This window comes from Acinonyx jubatus, chromosome A3 (genome assembly GCF_027475565.1).
Source record: "Acinonyx jubatus isolate Ajub_Pintada_27869175 chromosome A3, VMU_Ajub_asm_v1.0, whole genome shotgun sequence".
Classification (NCBI taxonomy): Eukaryota; Metazoa; Chordata; class Mammalia; order Carnivora; family Felidae; genus Acinonyx; species Acinonyx jubatus.
Window position 1 is genome coordinate 85,916,057 of NC_069388.1, and position 23,732 is coordinate 85,939,788.

At 45.0% G+C, this 23,732-nt stretch overlaps 1 protein-coding gene across 7 annotated transcripts in view; it reads right to left on the bottom strand.

Annotated features, from left to right (window-relative positions):
• ADD2 (adducin 2) overlaps positions 1-23,732 on the bottom strand; it is a 104,583-nt gene that overhangs the window by 48,021 nt on the left and 32,830 nt on the right. The window contains exon 1 of one of the 7 annotated variants that reach the window (XM_053200732.1): positions 3,522-3,590. The exons of the other annotated variants lie outside the window; for them this stretch is intronic. The gene's annotated coding sequence lies outside the window, so the exon portion shown is untranslated. Of the gene's footprint in view, positions 1-3,521; positions 3,591-23,732 lie in introns of those variants that run through there. 7 annotated transcript variants of the gene reach the window in all.

Sequence of the window (23,732 nt, forward strand, 5' to 3'; positions counted from 1 at the left end):
GTTTAAAAGCAAATTATACCTATGAAAAGAAGTAAAGAAATCTTCATTATCTTGACAAATGGGATCAAAACTCCTTTCAAAGAGAGGAATTGGAAAATCTCTTTGCTGAGTGTTGGCTTCAAGGAACAGGGGAGAGAAATTGCTCTACACAGTGGAGGGACAATGTGGAACTCCCGAATGAGCCCAGAGGGGTCACGGGCTGCTGGGCTGGAAGGCATATGACCCCTTCCTCACACCCCCCAATACTTCACTAACAGCTATTCAACTCACAGACATGGGTATGAGAGAATTTTGGGCACAGCCAAAGAAGCAGGAGAAGCCTGAAGAATATCACACCCCAGGAAAGTGGAAGGGTTTTGGAGGTGCACAGGCTATGAATTGGTGGATTCAAGACAATTTCACTGAGAATTCAAGGGGAAGAGAGGCCCCAGCTGATACCTGGGGAACTGGTCATGAAATACCCCCGAAGGAGGAATGGAAAGTTTTGAAAGTCTTACAAACAAGGATGAGTTACTACTCCAAAAATCCTGGGGATCAAGGTCTTCAAAAAACACATAGTTTTCCATTTTCACTTGGGCAATGTTCACTTGTTCACTTGTTGCTCAGAGCAAGGATGCTTGTCTCCCCCAGAGATGGCAGCATCCCAGACACCAACTCCTATTCCCACCATGGCCCCAGGCCCAGTCCCTGACTGTCCTGCCTCACTGGCCAGCTCAGCTCCATCCCTGACCCAGTACTGCCCACAGCAGAGCATCTGGGAAGACTTGACTTACCACTGAGGGACAGGGAGATTGCATCTTGGTAGTTACTGTGTGCCTGAGGGAGTCTGGAACACTGCATGCCCGCTGAGGCACAGCTTCCTTCTCAGCCCGGCCGGGGTACCCTGGGCTCAGCAATTCAGTACTATGATGGCCCCTGAGCCCAGTCTTGACGCTCACGGCTCTAGTTAGGGACCTGGCAGTTGCTTCTATAACCTATTCTCTATGCTCTGCACGTCCAACTGCCAGCTGGGGTCCTCTTCCCACTAGTTTTATTTTTAGGCAGAACAGGGCCATGGCCACCACCTGATGCTGCTTCTGTCCAACATCTACCAACATGGAAGGGACCCTCCCTTCCAGGGCTGTCTAGCTCTAGGGCAGGGCTTGCTGACAACTCTGGATGCTATTCTTTTTTTTTTTTTTTTTTAAGTTTGTTTATTTTTGAGAGAGAGGGGGAGGGAGACAGCGGGGGAGGGGCAGGGAGAAAGGGATACAGAGAATCCCAAGCAGGCTCCACACTGTCAGTACAGAGCCTGATGCGGGGCTTGAACCCACTAACCATGAGATCATGACCTGATCCAAAACCAAGAATCAAATGCTTAATTGACTGAGCCACCCAGGTGCTCCTTTGCTATTCTTTTACAGGTGGCCATTGATGTCCCATAAGGACCAATCTTGCAGCCTCGTAAATTGTCTTATCCAAAGCACAAGCTTCTTCCCCATCCCCAGCAGCCCATGCCACAGGGTATGAGATATGAGGTATACTTTAGTGGCCATAACCTGCTAAGATTTGGATTTTCAGAGTCTGAGCTATTAATTGTATCCACTGAGAAAACTAATATTTTGCCCTCAGAAGTGACCTGTGTCATTCATGTAAGAAGACAGACATCTTTCCCCCAGATAAGTGGACCCTGAAAATAATAATTCCCATCCTAATCTCTGTTGGTGTTGAAATTCCACTATTAGAGTTTCATTCCATAGGTTGTAGTATTATCCCCTGATTAAAATGAAAATAGGCCTGAAAGATATCATAGGCAAATATTGCAAAATATTCCCCTGCGGTACCAAAACTATCAGATCTCTGACTGTACAGTCAGGCTGAGCAGGGCCAGGACAGGCACCATATCAACAAGTCTTAATGAGAAAAAGGTGTGATGCCAGGGCCACTCAGAAGGGTCTAGCAATTGGGGCAGGGCTGCCACCCTGAATGGACCTCAAGGGACCCCGGTCTGACAACTCTCTGAAGAGAGATGATAAGTTCCAGGCTTTTAGCCAGCACACAAAGCCCCATGAATCTCTCAGTGCCTGCCCCCACCCTCCCTGCCTCTCATGGGTGCTCGGAGGCTGTGCCCAGGACCTAGAAGGCACCAGGCTGGTTCCCAACTCTATGCCTTTGTCCGTGCTGATCTCTCCCTGGAGAACTCTTTCCTCTTTGCCTTCTCCCTTCAGCTCTCCTCTTCAGCTCTTTGTCCTTTCCTCCTGGAAGCCTCCCCGCCACACCCCTGTCCCTTAGGCTCTCCCATCATCTTTCCTCACCTCTTTTGTTCCACTTACAATCTGACAGCAACAGACTATTACCATGAGCTCCTCAGCAGGCAGGGCCTGTGTCTTTGGCATTTCTCTGTTTCCCATGTTGCCACAAGCCGTGGTGCCAGTCAGATGCTGAATGAATGTTAGTTGAACCAAAACTCAATTAACAGTACTTTGGAAGTTCAGCCAGTTCGGCAAAGCAGCACTGTCCAGGTCCTGGGGTGCCAGAGGTGAGAGAGGCTCTAGGCCCTAGGGGAGCTCATGGACAGTGTGGGGAAACAGAGCCCTAAGCAGCCTATTTCATGGTAAGGTGCTGAGTGTTAACGGAAGCACGTATGGCAGGCTCCCTAGTGCCCAGATCACCTCCTTGAAAACAAAATGTCCTTTTGTTGTACAACCCAAATGGCTGGGCCCCCTCTGGCAGCCAATCTTCCTACCTATTTTGAAGCAGAATTCTAGCAATTGACCACAACTCTTTAACAAATCCAATTCCACATTATAACACTGATTATGGGGAGACAGAGGAGAAAGCAATATGCACCACATACCACCAGCCACAATCCCCTTGGCTCTCCACAATTCAGCCCTGCCCCCTTATCTGTCTCTCTCACCTCTGCCCTCTAGCAGCCCTTCTCCTGCCCCCATCCCAGGACCCTTGATTCTGTGCTCAGGGGAGCCCTGAGGCTCCCTCTCAGTATCCCCAGTTTGTATCCTCACACCCTTGACCCCCACTCGGCAAAGACTCTGCCTGGGGTTTCATCCTCCTAGCAGAGCAGCTGGAGACTGCAAATCACGAAAGATGCTCTCTGTCACAAGTCATTTTCCTCACTGTCCCACCGAACACCAGGTGTTTGTAATCACTCGAGCATAAAACCACATTTCTATGGGTCATTCTTAACTGCTCTAAAAGGAACAGAAGGTCTAGAAGGAAAGTAACAGATGCCCAAGTTGTCTGACCTTTTGTTAGAAGCTGTTTGAGCTCCATGTGCACCTAAGAGAGGTGGGTGCCTGTCTCTTGCCCCTTCAGCGGGAGGTATCAAACAGGAACAGACAGTCTGAGCACCCTGGGTCCAAAATGGAAAGATGCTGCAAGCGATCACTTCCAGCTACCCCCACCACCACCATGGGCATGGACTCCCCTGGGGTGGTCCCAGCCCTGGAAAGCCCTAGGCCCCCAGCCCCACAGCACACCATTTGCTCCAAGCCTCAGACCAAGTCAGAACCCAAGCTCACCGATCCTTGAGACTTCCAGAAGGGAGGGAGGAGCCGGTCATGGCTTTGCTGCGGTTACTTTGCTAAGTAAATGGAGACTGCTGAACAAGGGGCTGGACCACACCCTGCCTGGTCTGTTCAGATAAAGAGAAAGCTCGCAGCTCTGCATGGTGGGATTATGGGTGAAGCTTATCATCAGCTTCTTCATACGGTTCTGAATTTCCCAAGTTTTACATTAGGTATCAACTGCTGTGACCATTTAGGACAAAAATAGTTTAAAAGAAGAAGAGGAGAAGGAGGAAGGAGAGAAATGGTAAAGTCTCTCTCTATCCATCTCTGGAAACCCCCATGGCTGGAAGAACCCTTTAATCTCCTGACTGCTACAGGTCTAAGAAGTGCTCATTTCTGAGCATCCCTGATGCATCTTTTCCTAGCAAAGTCCAGTGAATTTTAAAAGCCCTTTAGTAAAGGGCCCCAGACCTAATGGTTGGTAGGCACTTTTTTCCATTCTTCTATCATCTAGAAATTGTGCTGCTGTGGAATGAATGGACCCAGTATTCTTTCTCACCGCTTGAAATCAGTCCCATTGCCCCTCGCTAGACAAGCACAATTATTTGTTCAGTACCTATTGGTGCCCAAGAATGAGCATGAACTGAAATTGGGCATGAGAAGAAAGATTTCCAAAAGAAATGAGATTTGGCCCCTGCTTGCTAGAGGCCTACAGTCATAGTGAAAAATGTGAATACAAATGTAGATAGATAGAATAACAAGCATTGAACACATACTTTCAGACCACCTCTGAAATGACGATCTCTCTCTTTCTCTCTCATATTTTATATATATATATATATGGACCGAAGTTCTGAGTTAGATATTGAAGGAAGACATTATTCAATCAACAGAATTCGGGCTATTAAAGCCAAATAGGCACAGTTGTGCTGGGCCCTTCTCATTGACACTTCAGTGAAGGGCTCATCTTCCTGGATTTCAGGTGAGGAAATTGAGGCTCCAGGAAATGGGGTGGCCTGATCAGGGCAACAGAGCTATTGAAGGGCAGAGGATAGTTTGAACCCATCTGGTTCCAGAGCCTGGTCTCTCTTTTCACTTCGCCATGATTCCCTCCCCTCCTCCAAATGAAGATGAACACATGCAAGGGGGCCTGGTAGGAAGGTGGGGAATGGAAAACAGCAAATAGCAAAAGCCCAAGGCCCAGGCTTCATATTCTTCGAAGAAGCCAGCCCCTTAAAGGATCATTTTGTTTCCTATTTCTGGCATGGTGACACCAAAGGATATGATTCCCAATCCCTGCTCTCAAAAGGCCCACAATGTAGTTGAGGCAGGGACAGTTCATAAAGCAATCATTGCAATACTAGGGGGCCAGTGCTCTAGTGGATCCTCATGAACCACGGAGTTCCAGGGAGGTCCCCACCTTGGGTCTCCAGCATTAAGCTTTAATCCACTTGTCAGATGTCTGCCACCAATCACAAAAACATGTGGACTTCATGCCTTCAATGAAGAGGAAAGAAAGGGGGATTCAGGAATTCCTGGTGATGCAGAGACAATGCTGAACTAGCAGGAAGGCTGGGTTCAGCCTTCAAATAGTCCCTTTAGTGAAAAGGTCAGCCAAACTTGCACACTCTGTGGATAAAAGCTCATCAAAAAGACTGTCTAATTGAACTGACATGTCCTCTGATTCACTGTTCCACACCTCAGGCTGTCCTAGAATCCAGTCACAGATACTTTTAAGCAGTCATCTTGTCTACCTTTGGCTTCTGGCAAGACTATACCTAAGACCAGTGGGGCTATATTTTGAAAAGCTTCACCTCTGTCAAGTTCAAACATAAAACATTTGGTTCTGCTTTTTTTGACCTAATCTGAGAGCATGTGTTCTTCAATAGGAAAGTAAAATGTAACTCATTGAATCATGTGGCAGGACTATCCTTGCCCCCATCCCCACCTCCAGCCAGGAAATCCAGAAAACAGCTATTGGGTGATGTGCCCTTCTATGTCTAATAAAGTTCTACAGCCACAGAGATGAAAATAAATGCTCTTTTAGCACATTAAAGCCAGAATTGTCTTGTTGTTTTTTCCATTGGTGGTGTTGGGAGGGTTTTCCTCACTAACTGGGCATAAGAGAAAATTATAAGAACACCTTGCACCTAGGACTAGAAGGGGATCTGACACCATCTCTCCTCTCTCCAGACTAAAGAAACTAAAACTTCACAACCCCGGTGAGAAGACTTTGTAGCCCCAGGAAGAAGGGATGGTGAAGAAGTGTTAAAGGGCAGAGGGTCTAAAGGCTCACATGGAGAACTCTACTGGCCTCTAGAATATCCATATGGAGACATCCCAAAAGCCTGAGAGGTGAGGTTCAGGCTGTCACAAAGTGTCAGGACAAAGATGGAAAAATTAGGAGGCATGCTGTTTGGCTTTGCTGTCCTCTCTGTGATCCTCGCTATTATTCTGTATGGTTTAGATTTTATTGTGAAGGTATTAAGGGAGGAACTATTTCAACTTCTCTGTATATCTGTGTATGTACTTGCATCAGAGACAATGCCATGTGCTCACCAAACCTACTTCCTCTTCTTCCTGGGCACCCAAGTTCCCAGCCCCCCTTCCATCTATCTGGCAAGGGCCATATGGGATGTAAGTCAATGGGATAGAAGCAGAAGTGATGTGCCTCACCTATAGCCCAGGCAATTAAGAGCAGAAATGGGTTCTTGTTGGGATGAGCACTGGGTGTTATATGTAAGTGATGAATCACTAGATTCTACTCCTGAAATCATTATTGCACTGTATATTAACTGACTTGGATTTACAATTTTTTAAGTTAAAAAAAAAAGCAGGGGCACTTGGGTGGCTCAGTTGGTTAAGCATCTGACTTTGGCTCAGATAAGGATCTCGCGGTCTATGAGTTTGAGCCCTGCATCAGGCTCTGTGTTGTCAGCTCAGAGCCTGGAGCCTGCTTCAGATTATGTGTCTCTGTCTCTCTCTCTGCCCCTCCCCTGTGGTCTCTCCCTCTCAAAAATAAATAAACGTTAAAAAAGAGAGAGAGAAGTGTCTTGTCTACACTTTCTCCTTTCTTGCCTCCCTGCTGGATGCAGAGGATCCAGTAGACATTCTGGTACCCTTGGGGGATAATGCAGCTGCCAAAGGAACCACAGTGTCGCTAAAAGCAGTCCATTGAGCATCTGATTGGAGATTCTGAGGTTGCTGTTACAGCAGACAGCCTACCCTGAACAACATCTTCACTCCCCCCCTTTTTTTTTTAGCTCAAGATAGTCTTCTTATTAACTGAATCCTAATGTCTCTTTCAGGATCACCAATTATCCGTATACTGAATCTCTGTTCTCTACATTTTTTCATTTTTCCCCTCATTAGTTTTATTATTGACACTTTCCTTGTATTCTGACAGTTTGTCAGGATTTCCAACTTCACTGGTGTTAATTCAGCAGAACTAGTATGGTTTTAATTAGAATATGGGGCATTTTGTCTGTTGCATACTTTCCTTCATCTCCATTTTCACCTCCGCCCCTTTCCTCCTAAGCTGTTCGCTCCTGTGCCTATCCTCTCCTATTTCTTAGAAGCCATGTCTTTTTGAACTACATTAAGAAAACCAAATCATTTTCTGACATTTTTCTTGTGATTCCTATAGCAGATTATTACAAGAAGCAAGCACTTTTGAGTCTCCCAGATCACTTATGTTCCCCTGAAGTGTCTTTTCTCAAGACACTTCTAATTGTTTTTTTGTTCACTTTATTCTCAAATAAGATGAACTCAAGTCCTCTAATGTACAGGAAAAATAGCTTCTAGCAAAAGATCAGGAAACCACATGTTTTCTGGAAATCCATCACACAGGCCAGCATAAGGAAGACTTTTGATTTAGGCCTCAGAAGTGAAGGCAGAAAGATACAAGCCCAGATATTGATTTGATGGTGAGGGGTAAAAATAAACATTGGCATGATTTTATTTCTTCAAATCTAAGACATCATTGACTGACACGCTATTATGTCAAGTATTACTAGGAAAGGAAAACCATTATCAGTTATAAGTCATCATTAACTGGAGGACACATCCCAATTTCAAAATGCTGACATGTGGGGAAAATGTGTGCTTTAGAACTGACGAAGTATGGAAACACAACTTAGAAGTTAGGTCACCAACTTTGGAACCGCTTTTCACATGTGGATGGCAGGTCACCCACTGGGTCAGGAAGCCAAGGGATGGAGACAAGAGAAAGAGGCCATGAGGCTTCAGGAGAGGCCCATGAACCTGGATTTGGGGATTTACCAGCAACTAAGTTTGTTGGCTGTCAGTCCTACTTCCACCAGGCAGTGCCCCAATATCCACAATTGCAAGGCAGGCTGATGTGCCTGGCTGCCGAACATGTTTTGCTCCATGCACATCCACGTTCTCCCAAGGAGGCATCTTCCCCCTCTGTGAGACAGGAGCATAATGTCATAACGTATTATGACATTATGACATTTGTCGTCCTATGATGAGAAAGCCAAAGCAAAGCTTAAAATGTGAGACAAAAATGGAGATGGATCCACTACCTGGATTTCTGATTTGCTAAGTGGATGAAAACCACCCTGGCTGGAAGTATTCTCTAGAGGGACTAGCACATAGTAGGTGCTCAATAAATTCTAGTTCCCATCTCCTATATCCTCTTTCAGAACCCTCCCTGATCCGCCATTGAAATCTGCCCTGCATTTTCTCAATACTGGGAATAGACAGATTTGAAGCAAATGGAAGGGAAATTAAGAACTCCTGAGAGGGTTAGGGGAGTAGAAGTCCAAAGCTATCTCACATTACTTACATTAGGGAGTTGGCTCCACACTACAGCCTTGTGGGTAAGAATCAAGGCTCTGAAAAGCACTGAGGCCTCGGATCAAATCCTGCCTCTGCATCTTTCTAGCTGCGTGTACTTGGACAAATTAATTAATTTCTCTAGACCTCAGTTTCTTGATCTCTACAACGGAGAGAGGAACAGCACCTCCTCAGAGGATTATTTGAGATAATATATGAAAGCACAGGGCCTGGTAAATAATATGGGCTCAATAAATGTTAGATGCTACTATTAAATCATTTTTCCTGTGGTCTATTGACACTGTAACAATTGAATTTTTTAAATTGCAGTCAGTCTGGATTCCATCTTGCCAGCAAGCATACATCTGGGCTCACTGCCCTATCAAATGTTCTCAAGGGAATGTCAATGCATTTGTGAAACTGAGCTTAATAAAATTAGGCAGATTATGTTTGCTGCCGAATTTCTGTACTAAAGACATAGGTAGATTTTTGGCTGATAGGCAGCTTTAAATGGTGGGTTCCACTCTTCCATCTGAGCAGGTGATCTAGGGATTCCAGTGCTGTTACAATGCTCCTTGCATCAGTGATGAGAATGCCTGGACTGGTAACAGATTTCTCCAGCTAATTCCCTGACCCCCTTGACCTGGCTATTTATTATGGGTACTAAAAGCTGTGCCCAGCCATCTGACATGGGGATAAAGGACTTCTGGCCCTTCCTGGCAGGTAAGCCTAGAATTCAAAAGAAAGGGGTGAGATTTTCAGTCTGGGAAAAATAAAAGTGGCAAAGGACTGCAAACTAAGGCAGAAAATCACGAAAGGTATAAAGAGAGCTAACACATGGGAGAGCCTACTTCTCACCACTCAAAACAAGGGCATTTAAAGCAAATTAAATAAGGTTTTACATGTGGTTAGTAAACAAATGGAATGTGCTAGCCCAAGGAAGGATATACACTAAAATGTATGAAGCCTACTAAACATCCACCTAAAGACCTTTTTGATAATAAACTCCCATAAGGCATTCAGCCTGGACAGGCTGTGTGCATCGATACAGTGTTAAATGAAAAAGGCTTTGGGTTGTAATAAATAACAGCTGGGGGGTCCCCCAACTCCATACATTATAGGGTAGGAGTAGGACGGCTGCCCACACTCCATCTTTGCCTTCTTTGTGCCCAGCGTTTCTGGGAAGTGGGACAAAGGGCACTCATGGCACCTCTCTCCTACACCTTTTAGAACCCTCTATAATTTCAGAAACACATTACATAACTTCAGAAGCATTACTATATGCCAAAGCATACAGATTCTGGGGCAGACTGCCTGATTTGTATCCTAGGTTCACCTCCACCAGCTGTGAGATTTTAATGCTTATTTATTTTTGAGACAATGTGAGAGACAGAGTGCAAGCAGAAGAGGGGCAAAGGGAGACACAGAATCCTAAGCAGGCTCCCGGCTCTGAGCTGTCAACACAGAGCCTAACGTGGGTCTCGAACTCACGAACCGTGAGATAATGACCTGAGCCGAAGTCGGATGCTTAACTCACTGAGCCACTCAGGTGCCCCAACAGCTGTGAGATTTTAGGAGAATTACTGAACCCTCCGGGCCTCAGTTTCCTTATCTATAAAGTGGGGGTAGTAGTTGTGATAGCAACCCCAAAGAACTGCTGCAATCAAATGGATTCATTCATGAAAAGCACATAGGACAATGTCTGTCACAGAAGATGTATTCAATAATGATGCTATTATGTGGCAGTTGTCCGCTGTATGGGTGAATCCAAACACCACTCTGGACCAGCTGAGGAGGGTGAGCAATGGCAAGTAGCTCGGAAGCACGCTGCCTGGGAATGTTCTGAGGGGTCTGTAAATGGGTTGGATAGTAGCCTCTCAAAAAATATGTCCGTGTCCTAACTCCCAGAACATGAGAATGTGACCTTATTTGGAAAATGGATCTTGAACAATGAAATTAATTTAAGAATCTCAAGATGAAATCATCCAAGATTATCCAGGTGGACCCCAAATCCCATTACAAGTGTCCTTATAAGACACACAGATGAGATGGCCATGTGAAGACAGGCAGATATAGGAGTGGTGCAGCCACAAGTCAAGGGACACCAGCAGCCAGCAGAAGCTGAAAGAAGGAAGGATTGATTCTCCCTTAGAACCTTTGGAGGGAGCACAGCTCTGCTGATGCCTCGTGATTTTGCACTTCTGGTCTCTAGAAGGGTCTTAGGGTTACTCCAACCTTAATATGTATACAAATTGCTTGATGATCTTGCTAACCTACAGGTTCTGATTCAGCAGGTATGGGGTGAGGCCTGAGATTATGCATTTCCCAAAAGGCCTTAAGTGATGCCAGTGCTGATGGTCCACAGACCATGCTTTGAGTCACAGGGGTTTAAGAGCATATTGTCACCAGCAGTGCCATGATGACAAAAGGGATGCCTGGAACAAAGGGTCAGAAGTTGTAGATCCAATCAGCCACCACACTTGGCCACTGTGACAGTGGAGGAGCCCCCCTTGCAGCTAGAGGATAAAGAGCAGAAGCAAGTCACTGAGCTCTGGCGGCACGTCTCCCTAGGCTCGGTCGATGCTTCTGAATTGAACAGCAGCTCACTGGGGCAGTGCTAATGGGTTCTGACTGCTCCTGTTCATCACTCTCTAACAGGGTCAACCAAGAAGTGGTCTCATCCTTTTGGATAAAAACAAAACAAAACAAAGACAGAATAAGATTTCCTTATTCCTGGCTTATGGAGGACCCAGAATAACTCGTGGGAGAATGGAAACTTTGGTTACAGAATCCCAGTTTCCAAATTTCAGTGAACTTGATGGAGACTTATACATCAGTACTTTTGCCCTATTGTTTTTATGGAGTGAAAAATGCTTGGTCCAAAAAGAGGACGAGAACTTGCCTCTAATGTAGTCTGGGCTCTTACACCTGTGAATACATCTTGAGAAGCTCAGGTTGGTCACCAAAAGAGGAGGGGATACTGGTATGCCACAGGGTGAGGGTGGGAATAAATAAAGTAGCTTATCCACTAAAACAACCTCAGAAGAAAGAAAGAAAGAAAGAAAGAAAGAAAGAAAGAAAGAAAGAAAGAAAGAAAGAAGAAAGAAAAAGAAAGAATAGAACAGAAAAAGAAAAAGCCAGTCCACCGAGTCTAATGTAGGAATGGGAAGAAGACACAGAAGTTTCTTGGCCTTATTAAAAAGAAAACCACAAGCCCAAAATGGAGTCACTTATGCTAGGCCAAGTCACCAAACCAGGGCTTACTACCTAACCTAATTGCAGTTTCAACCTCCCCCCAGAAATGTTGTCTTCACTGCTCAGTCAGGAATTTTCTAGTCCATACCAGTGAGGTCATCTGTCACATGGGCCCTCTCCTTGTCCCAAAGGAAGATGAGGTCATCCACCTAATAAGACCCCTTGATCCGTCCCCTAAGGGAAAGTGACCTTGCCTGAAACAATCCTTTCTATTCTTTTGCCAGTTGTCCCTCTTTGTTTCTGCCTCTAAAACCCTTCCATTTTGTACAGCTCCTCTGAGCTCCTCTGAGCTCCTTTCTATTTGCTAAATGGGATGCTGCCTGATTCATGAATCACTGAATAAAGCCAACTTGGTCTTTAAATTTACTTAGATGAATTTTGTTTTTAACAGCCTGAATTCTATTTTCATTTCCCACTGATCTCCTTCTCCAGTGCCCCTCCTGCAAACCAATCCACACACACAGTTTTGTCTCTAAAATGCTTCACAAAAGCCACCCAAGACTTCCCATTGTCCGTAGCCAAGCCAGCCATGAGGCTTTCCATCATGTACCAAGTCCAGTGGATTGGTGGCACTGACTTAAGAGAGCTTGAGTCCTCCTCTGAGTTCAGTCGGAGAGGAGGAGGGGATTGGTTTCCAGAGTCAGCCATGAGCTCAGGGCAGAGGGAGTGGCATAGTGCCATTTTTTTCTAAACAACAGGATAAAGCTCCCATTGGCTCTCAAGGTCCTCAAGCTAGCACTTCTCCCAGTCTTCCTCTGAAGGAAAGCCCCCAGCTCTACACATGTCTCTCCCTCCTCTTCCCCTGGTCAAGGTCTTTCCATTCTCCAGCACTTAACTCTCTCCCTCTTCTTGGTTCTGGCACCTCTCATTTGCCACCAAACTGGCATCTTTTCCTGCTATTACTCATCTCTGTATATGAGTCAGGACAAAAATGATTAATGCATGAGTGTTCCCAGCTTTTCCCCTTCCCGCAGCCTCTCTCCTCCATGAACTCCAAGAAAAGCCCACCTTGCCTTATTGGCTCCTTTGGGCTTTGTGAGGTAGAACCAACAGGGAAAGGAGCTGGGAGAGAACAAGAGGAGGGACCTTCAAGGAAGCTGGTGGCTTTTAAGGCCTTGTGTTGAGACAGGAGCAGCAATATGAGGTAAGACGGCAGCAGGCAGCAGAAAAAAGTGGATTTATAGGAGTTGTGTAGCTTGCACCCTCCCTGTTTCAAAGTCAAGAAATGTGAGACCTTAAGTTATCACAAAGGGCTTCTGTTTATTTAAGTTTGTGCTGAGGCCACAACGATACACTCAGTCTGGACCTCATGGGACATGGCCATGCAAGTGTCCCATTTATGCCTCCCATGCTCTCTTCCTGCATGATTTGAGGGGCCATTCCTGCACCTGTCTTCCAGGGTCTGGGGCAGATCCCAGAGTGGCAGAGTCAGGCAGGCCTGAAAGCTCACTCAACGTCCTTACTTTACAAAGAGCCCGAAGCCCAGAGAAAGGGTCTATAGCCCCTCAACTTCCACGGCAGCTAAAATGCCTGTGTGAGCAGTTTGCCCAAAGCTGATGGCAGTGTGTCTGCTAATGCCACTTCCCTTCCTTCCTCCTTCAGGATGAGGTACCTTAGGTGAGGGGATATCAAACCAGTCCAGTTTGACAGGTATTGATTGAAGACACTCAATGAAAAAGTACTCTGTATGAAAATATGTTAAACATTCTAGAAAAGCCTACTATGGACACTAACCTATTGTGAATTATTTTATGATGGGAAGTATCATTTTACATAGGCAGTAATCATCCCTGGTCATGGATAAGACCTCTGACCTCTTTGCCTTTGGGTTCAGCCCTGCACTTACAGGTATGACCCCTCCCCTATCTTCTCTTTCTCATCCTCTCCTACTCTCATACCTTCCTCATTCTCCTCATCCACAAACACCACCCCTGAAAGCTCATCTCATCTTCCCTGCATAGAGGCAAGTCCATTGCATAAAAAGCTAGGTGCACCTTGGGAATGTTTGTTTCTGATGGTGGGAGTGGGGGAGTCTCATTAAAGATCACTCTGGTGTTATTGGCCTGACATACCCATTGGCAAACTCTCAAGGACACATTTAATGTCTGGTTCTTACTGAATGAAGCAACCTGGCCTGGGCTGTTCACAGCTAATCATTCCTCAGCCTTCCCAGCTGACGATGGCAGACTCCATGTCAGCTGGCTTCCTGCTGGGCTGGGGGCAATAGGAGGCATTGACCCAAGACAGAGGGAAGACGCCAGGACATTTCCTCCCTCTCTCTGCCTCATGTGGCACCTCCTCCATGGCCCCAGCTCCCACCTGAGAGGCCTACCATGTTCCAGCTTCCAAAGAGTGAGTGACCCTGGCCCCATGGCTGGGATGACACCACTTTCCCCAGCTTCACCCTCCAGCCTCCTAGCCTCCTTCCTGGCAGAAGTAACTTCCTGCTGGGGCTAATACCTGGGCTACCTCCCAGGAATCTGATCTTTTACCTCCTCCATTACCTGTGCAAATGTCCTACATTCAATGCCTTCTGCTGAGATACTTAGAGAAGTTCCTGTTTTCCTTCTAAGAGGCTAACTGATACACACCCCAACTCTCCACCTCCCTTCATAAAATCTATGAGAAAACTGAGGCCAAGAAAGTGTGATTCATCCAAAGAAAGACTCAGTGACGCTTTATGGTCAGTGCCTGGATTGGGCTTCCTGGCTGTGCCCTCCTCATCTCCGCAGAAAATGTCAGGGAATGCTTGATTTTCACTTTTAAGCTAAGATTTGCAACTTATCGAGATCAGCAAGTTTGAAATATGTGACTTGTAAAGCACAGCCACAGTCCCTTCACACTCCTGACATGCCCACTGGACATGGGGAGTGATTTAAAGCTTTTCTCTGAGAGATGGAAACACATCAAGTAGAATAGCCAAGCTGTCACCACAGCCAGTCACCATCGGCTTCTGTACCTCAGTTTCTACATCTAAGGAAACAAAAGTGACACAAAATGATCACTTCCAGAAGCATTTGAACAGTTCTTTTAATATATGCAGCAAAATTCAACTCTTCAGAATTTGGACCAGATGGATTCTCAACTCTGCAAAGTAGGTTTAATTTAATAGTTATTTAAACATGCCACATATTTTAAATACACAGTGCTTCTAATTAACACTTCATAATTTCTCAAAAGAGTCCCATAGGCAATTGCTACTATTTGTAACTGGTGAAAGGTTGTGTCAAGAAAATGAATCCTATTTCTTTCCGGAATTGCAGCCCTGGGATAGTGTATGTGAAGGATCTTGTCTCTTCTACCTCATATGAATGAAGTGGTAGGAGAAAACAAGGGTCACTCCCCTGGGGTTGGTTGATGGAGACATGTGGGCATAGGACCACCTTGTGCACTTCAAGCACTGATGTTCTTCAGAAGGTCTGAGGGGCCAAGGTTGGTTATGCAGATGCATGTAAATTACACAGTGACCTAATAAGAAGACATGGACATTCACACGTGTGCGTGCACGCGCGCACGCGCGTGCGCGCGCGCGCACACACACACACACACACACACACACACACACACAGCACTTGCAAGAAAAAGCCAGTTCGTTGGTCAAAATAACCCGAAATAATAGTCTGTGTGAGGCTGAGAGGCAAGGCAAATGAAGCCACAGGTACAGAGTGGGGGCTGGTGGCACTTGGCCCCCAAATCTCACCAGGCTGCCCAAATATCCTCACCCTACTCCTCTGTGCCTAAAGTTTGACCACTGAGAGGTTTGTGAGACTAGTGTCTTCTCTCTTTAAAGTCCAGCACTCCTGGAAGACTTGACCAAATATTTGTAATCTCTTCCTACATCAGTGTGACCTAATGAGACAGCTTTCTTCCCGGAGCTTTGCAGACATCAGGGGCTAAGTCAGGGACCCCAAAGAGAACATGCAGCACTTAGGGCCATGCACTGGGAAGATGCCTTACTTTATTGTAATGGGGACCCTGGACACTGAGGAGTTGAGGTAAGGCATTTTTAGAGGTTCATAGGGCACCAAAGGGGGAGGGAGGAGGGAATGTCTACTTACCCAGGGTTCTGCCTAGGATGACCCTACACGCACCCGCTCCCACTCTCACTCTCCACACCCACACAACCTCAGGATTGCTTCTTCTTTGGGGGAAGAAGGAAACATGAACAAAAGGTTGACAATGAGGCAGAAGAAACTGAGTGCGACTGGGGAAGAGCTCATTGTGTGAAACTTTTTTTCTGGAAATTCTAAAAATAACAAAGAACTAGAACAGGCTTTCACTCATCACTACATTGGATGATATAGGAGGGAAAGGCCTTGTCTGATTTTGTTCATCACTGTATTCTCCGCATCTAGGATAGTGCCTAAAAGATAAGAGGTGCTCAGTAGGAGCTTGTTAAATGAATGAGACGGTACAGACCAGTGTGCAATGAGAACACCTCAAGGCCCCTCTAGTGGCATTTCTGAAGGCCTGCTGGGCATTTGTGTCTGCATAATCTCTTGTTGGAGTTACGGATGGGCATCTGGGAAAAAAGGAAATCCCTCTGCAGTCCCCTACAGATATGTATGCTGAGCTCTGCAGGCTTTCTGCTGTTGCCCTGGGTCACTGCCTTCATTAGGCAGCATCTGCTGAATAGCCAGCTCACACGGCACATCAGGCAACCTGGGCATCTTCTCTGCTGATGCCCACAACAGGAGATGGAGGCTGCAGCAACCAACCTTAAGTTTCTCTCAACCAAAACTTTCTGCCCTTCAGTAGGCGGCAGGCTCTGCACCTGAAGATACTGAAGGGAAACTCTTTGGGATATTTTCTGCCCTTCATTTTTGAGGCACCACAGGCAAAACGAAACTGCTGGTATTCTGCTGGACCCAATGTCCCAAGGTGATGTTTATGGCCATCTTTTCAGTCTGCCCCTCCCCTCTCATGAGGTTTAGGGGATTAAGTGCTGCAGGCAGCAGATGAATACCTAGCCATGATTCTGTAGGAAGGTAGAACAAACTAAGTAATTTCTAACCAAACCATGAAGTGGTAATATATGTTATATATATAGTATAGCATATAGTATATACTATATAGAGAGTATATATAGTGTGCATATATAGCATGAGACTTATAGAGCTTGATAATTTGCAAACACCATTTGTCAACCAATCAAAAACAGCACTAGGTGCAGCCAGTGACACTCCTACCTAAAGCACATCTACAAAAATCCACTTCCAAAAAAAAAAAAAAAATCCACCTCCACATGGAAGCACCTCACACAATTCTAGGCTCACAGTAAGTCTTCAAATTCTGTTTGATTTAGAAACATTTTAGTACAGGGGCCCCTGGGTGGCTCGGTCGGTTAAGCGTCCGACTTCGGCTCAGGTCATGATCTCACAGTCCGTGAGTTTGAGCCCCGCGTCGGGCTCTGTGCTGACTGCTCAGAGCCTGGAGCCTGTTTCAGATTCTGTGTCTCCCTCTCTCTCTGCCCCTCCCCTGTCCATGCTCTGTCTCTCTCTGTCTCAAAAATAAATAAACGTTAAAAAAAATTAAAAAAATTAAAAGAGAAACATTTTAGTGCAATGTATATCTGGACCAATTGAGATCATATATGTGTGAAACAAAGCTTTCCTGATCCTTGGATAGACACTTGAACCATACACCATACTGAGAAACCACAGCACTAAGTGGGCACTCCAGGAACCGTGTCCTCGGGAAAGAGCACTGGACAGACTCAAGAGCCTGGGGTTTGGTCCTAGATCTCTAATTAACTTGCTCTGTGATCAAAGCAAGCCGCTCATAGTCTCTGGACTTCTGGGCATCTGTAAAATAAAGTGTGGGACAAGGCAGCCTCTGAAGTTCCTTCTAGTACAGAGATGCTCTTTTACTGAGAGTCTGGTTTGACTGGCTCCAGTGGTGTCTCTGCTTGGTCTGTGTGGCATATGGGCTGAGGCAGGCTCTCCCTCTCCCTGCACATCCTCAGCCGGCCCTGAGAGATGTGGGAAGTGCGGAAGGAGAGGAGGATCTGGCAAAGTCCCAGGGACAGGGAGGTTGCCTCTAAACAAAGAACTCAGCCTAGGAAGCTTCCTGTAAGGGGAGCCCACTGTTTGCCTGGGGGAGTCAGGGTCTTTCCTTTGCGGAGATGAAAGAAACAAAGGAACTTGTGGAAGGCTTTAGAATGCCACAGCTCATCCCCTGGTTACTGGGGGAGGGAGGCATGCAGGAGCTAAATTTGAGCCACAGAGCTTTGAACTTCATAAGAGGAAAGAATCACCAAAACATCTCAAGAAAAAGGTACGGGGTTCCGGCCCCCAGCTGTCTGTTCATGCATCTGTCTGAATTGGCGTTCCCCTGCTAATTAATTCCCGTCTCATCAGTCGCTCTTGGTATGTAAGTCCTGCTCACAATCTCCCATCTACATTACCTAGTATTTGAGAATGCTGTGCACTGACACAGACACATGAAAAGTAAGACAGATTTGAACAAATTAGCTGCTTTTATAAGCTCAAGGTCCAAGGGCCATCTTTATCAGATCTACCACAGGCTACAATTTTGCAGATCTTTTCCCTGCATTTTCTGGCAACAGATGTTGCTTCTTGCAGGAAGACGTGAAATCACTGCTGGCATGTCTTCTCCCCTGTGATCTGTAGGCTGCTTTTTAAAGAGGCTTTAATAATGCATAGGAAGGGAAGGGTGGTGCACGAATTAAACACCAAACCGCTGCCTTGAAATCAGGCCTGGTAGGCAAAGCGAATGGACCAGTTTTTAGCCTGAATCTTCCGGTTTGCATCAGGAAAGGGTTTGGATCCCAAAGCCTTTTCTCAGGATGCCATATGACAAGTGCAGGTCTGAGCCAACATCAGCTTGTCAAGTGCTGATTTTCATTACCTCCCAACTGCCTGGCCACACAAATCACTTCGAGCTAAAGAAGGAAAAAATGCTTTTCATTTAGCCATCAAGAGTTCTGGGGTAAGTACATATTTGACTGACATCTTAAAACTTAAAAAACTGACATCAAAAAGATGTTGCAGGTCTGGTAAAATACATCAAGAATCAGAAGCAAAGCAGTGAAAAGGAAGGGACGATTCTATGTTTGGATTCCCAATGCATAGATTACATAACTGATGTCGCTGTGCCACCTGGGAAGTTTATAATATTGTTAAAATACAGTAAGAGTTGGCGAGTTTTCAGAAAGGATAAAGAAAGGATCTCCTTTCTTGTCCCCAAGTCCCAGTGCTTTCCACAGACACACAAAGCCCACCTCCAGGAGCAGATGAGCAAACTTCATCTCTGTTGTCAAGGAAACCAGTCTGTTCTTAGCTCTAGAATTAGAAAGCCTGCGTCTGGCTTCAGCAGTGCCTTATGCCCACTTCTCGATGAGGCCCGCCATTTCTTGCCCACTGGGGACACCGAAGACCATGTCACAAAATCACTAGCACTGGCCAGTGGAGTGGGGGCTCCTTCAACAGCCCAAAGCAACCCACCAGACGGGTGCACAGCCCATGCGAACAAATCCATGGGGGGAGAATTGAGTTCATCCACACAGAAAGGGAGAAGACAATTGACAAAGAACAAGCAATTGACCCACGTTACTGGGAATGGCTTAGGAAAATAGGATTGACCATCCAATGCCACCCAACACTTTTCCCTCCAAAACATTAACCCCAAAATTTCTCCAAAGAGTCAGCCCACTGGCATCCATCAATGGCTTAAACCTGGTGCTCTACTTGAGGCAGAGAGTGGGTCCCAGAAAAGCCTTTTGTGGTAAAGGGTCTGGGTAAGTGCTTCCCTGTTTGGGGGAAAGCATTTGGAGAGTTGGGGGTAGGACAGGGGTCTGAGAAGGAGAGAGGAGAACCACAATATTATTACCACCAAGGAAGTGGGAGTCTGAGATGGAAAAGAAACAGAGACAGAATGAACAGCCTGCTGGCAGGAGAGGGGAGAGGACGACGGGTATCTTCAGGGATATGCTCTGTGGAAACCAAGCATGGAGAATAAATTAAGGGGACCCTGAAGTTATACATGTTAAGGACATGGGTTGCCCAGAAAACAACCCATGTGCTTGATCCTCTGAACTCCCTGAGCCCACATGGTCAGAAGTGAGTACCCTCTACCTTGCATTATACCTGTTTGGATACATGCTTTATCTATTCTTGCAAACCAGGAGCCCCACAGATCTATTTCTGACCCATCCTCCACAGCCCTGGAAGAACTGCTTACACATATGAGGACTGATTAGGGTCTGTCGAGTTTTCCTGAATGAATGAATGAATGAATGAATGAATGAATGAATGCTTATTCTAGACACTGTGAAATCACCTACAGAAAGTGCTCACAATTTTGTAGTGATCCTGAGAAAGAATTTTAAGATTTTCATCTCTCGAGTTCAGAGAGTATTAGTTGGGATTTCACTTCCTGTGGTGCTTTATCCAACTGTCCCAATTATTGCAATTGCCTTATTATAATTAATAATCCCACTGACAATGATGGTCCTTGTCAGCACAAGGAAGCTATAATAAGACACCAGAACAGAGAAATGGGGAATAAAGAACACTCTCTGAATTAAACCCTAAGAGTGGACACAGTGTTGAGGGCAGACTGACATAAGGATTAGCTGACAGAGGAAATGAGTCCTTGTCCAGTAGGAGTGGACTTTCACCTGACAGTGTAATAGCACAACCAAACTTCATTGCACACCCAGGTCAGTCCTGGAGGGATGGCACAGCCCTCGGGACGTGGTTTGTACAACACAAAGTTTAAAGTATCTCAGGTGCTTTGCTTGGATTTCTCAAACACCAGGAAGAATTGAGAGTCTCTAGCGGTACTTTTTAAAATCTCCCTTTTCCTTTCCAATTCACTGCACTCACATATGAAGCTACCACAAGCCTTTTCCCCCAAGCCTCAACCTCCCCACTGCCCAAAACTCCTCTCCTGAACCAGTGGCTATGCCTTAGTCCTACTTCCCTCCTCCTCCCTCTTTCCCCTCACTCCTTCCCTGACAGCCTCAACTTTACTACACAAATTTAACCTCATTCAATTCAGCTTTCCTTTCTCCTACCCTGCCCACCTCTCCTTCCAAGCTCTGTCTCTTCTCCTCCTTTCCACCCCAGAAGCCAGGAGTATAGGCTGAATTAGGCAGTCATGCCTTTCCTCCTCAAGAGGGTCCAACAGAGCAAGGGAAGTACCTATGTGCACAAACCAGAGTCTTCTTCAACTGCCAAGGGAGCAGAAAGGTTGAGAAACATCAGATAGATGGTAATGACTTCTCCCCCATCCCCTAAAGACTGTATAAGGAGGAAGGAGAACCAGACAAGCATGAAGGCATAAACGAGTACTGCAGGGCAGTGGTTGGATAAAAGCTGGGTTAAAGGGTGGGCCAGCTGGGCAGGAGCCTGGAGCACCAATTATCAAGCCACACTAAAAAATCATTGGCACAAGTTAACTCTAGTTCATGTAGAAATACAGTGTTAGTTAACCACTTTTTCATAGAAACAACACACACTAGCTGAGGTTTCTATACAAGACTCCTCCCATTGTGGCGAAATTTAAACTGGTTCTGCTCCCACTAAGCAGACAGAAAACTTATGACAGCTCCTTGACCATGTTGATGTATAATTTTCAAGTATTTTTGCAAAATGCTCCTCGAGGCTTCATGGTATAAACATAACAGTCCCCAGAGGTCTGTCACCACATCCAGTTGAAATTTCTAAACAAATAAGACAAGAAAGAGTGCTATGTACTGAGATAAGTTAATTAGCTTACATAAAGTCTAGAACTTGTCATATGCCTTTCAAGAAGCTGCCTGGTTCAGAAAATCTTATTGAGACTTTCTTGACTTTGGGCATGTAAAGAATCTAGTTCTCCCTACTCTTGATTTAAAAGAAAAAAAGTTGAGGGGCACCTGGGTGGCTCAGTCAGTTGAGCGTCCGACTCTTGATTTCAGCTCACATCATGATCTCACGGTTTGTGAGTTTGAGACCCACAGTGGGCTCCGCAATGTCAATGCTGGGGATTCTCTCTCCCCTCTTTCTCTGTCCCTACCCCGCTTGCTCACTCGCACGCTCTCTCTCTCTCAAAATAAATAAACTTGAAAGAAAGAAAGAAAGAAAGAAAGAAAGAAAGAAAGCTGAATAAATAAATACTTAAATAATATCAGCCTGGAGAGAGGCAAAATCATTAGTCCACCCAATATACTCATAAAGGCACAATTCAGGAGAGAAAGACCATCCCTGTTATAAAAAGGATACTTCAGGCTTGACACTATTTTGAAACATTTAATTCATCCCAATTCTGTTCTGATTCCATCTCCTTAAGAATTCTGTGATTCAGCTCCTCACATCCATTTGAGGCCAAAAGAGAGCAAGTTCTGGCAAATATACCACAAATTGCCTCTAATCATTCACTACCACTCTTCAGAGTGGAAATCATTATCCCCATTTTACAGAAAAGGAAACTGAAGCCCAGAGCATTAAAGTTTCTCAGAAACATGCAGCTAATAAGTGGTGGAGCTGAACACCAGCCCTGGGTGCATCTGATTCCAAAGTCCAGTGCACCAAGAGGCCTCTGATTATTTCTAATAGCTTATTTACTTAAAAAGAAAATTAATCACCACTTAAGAGACTTGTTTATAAATGAAGACAAAAATCTGGTCATGGACGACCAGAATTTTTTAAATAATTACAAATATTATAAAATATTCCAATTTAGAATGGTGTCTACCTAGTTATCCATTACTCACTCTCCCCCAACTTTTCATTAAGAACTTATGTTGACTCGCACACTAAATCAGATCAGAACTCATAAAGACTCCAGAAACAAAGACTGACGATTAGACTAGAGCCAGGACAATGGATGAACATTTACTCATCAAAGACCTATGAGATTGAAAAGAGAGACACAAACAGAGACTGACACAGGCACTTGTCTTTGTCCCTTTGTGAAGAGAAAAATCAGATAGAAGGTGATATCTTATTCCTCCCCTACTGCCTGCCTTCTGGCTCTGAACCTCCAGAAAATTTAGCAACCTTCCCAGTACGATGTGGAGGTTGTTCCTTGAAAGGCCAGAGTCATTTCACACACGCCACAACCGTGAACATCTCTCATGCTATGTCTGTACCAGGACTGCAGTGTCAGTCAAGCAACATGGCTGGGGACAGACACGATTCCAATACTACGCTGCAGCCAGGGATTTGAAGACACAAATAAGAAGTGGCTGTAACAGGTTACGTGTGGGAATCAGATAAAGGCTACTTATATAAAGATATATAGCTATAGACGTAGATATAGATATGTCATTCAACGTGAATAAAAACTGTTAGCTATCTAGGAAAAATAAATGTAAACAAACTATGTGTTGCATTATTTATATCAAAGCCAACAAAATTCAAGGTAAAAACCTCTAGATAATGCAAAGATTATTTTTATCTTTGAAGAGAGTAGTTCCCACAATGAAAATACCATATTGAATGATTATGCATCAAACAACATAGTATTGGATTATATATATATGTATTTTGATATATGTGTGTGTGTGTGTGTGTGTATACATATATATATATATATATATATCAAAACCAATTGGGAATCGGTCAGAAAATAACAGGATCTCAATAATAATGGATGACATTAATATGCTTGTCAGTGCATAACAAATTAAAGAGGTTAAAATGAGTGTGTGGGGGGAGAGAGGGTAAAAAAGCCTGAATAAGTTGATTAGACTTAAATGTATCCCTCAGTACCCACATTCTCACAATACAAACTCAGGAACCAATAGGTTTGGGTGACAAACTTGGAGTGCAAATTAACATTATAGAAAGCAATTTCACTGCAAGCACCAAGAACAGGGAAAAATTCCTCTTAAAATAAACAATCCAGCAAAACATTTCTTCATTCTAAGAGAAGCATCATTTATCTTCAGGGGGACAGTGGGGTTTTATGTTTTCTTTTGTTTTTTATTTTTTGGGTCTAAGAAATTTTTTGACGGCCCTCTTAAAAAGTGAAAAGTGAGTTCCTTCTTCCCTTGCTATGAAATAAATATATATACTAGTCTCTAGCCCTAGTTCCTGACACAGAGCTCTTAAAACCCTTGTAATCTCCTGAGAAACAGGGGTGCTAGAAACATCTTTTTTTCCCTAGTATTTGGTCTTTGACCCAGGTTCCTGACCCACAGCTTAAACCCTTGTAATT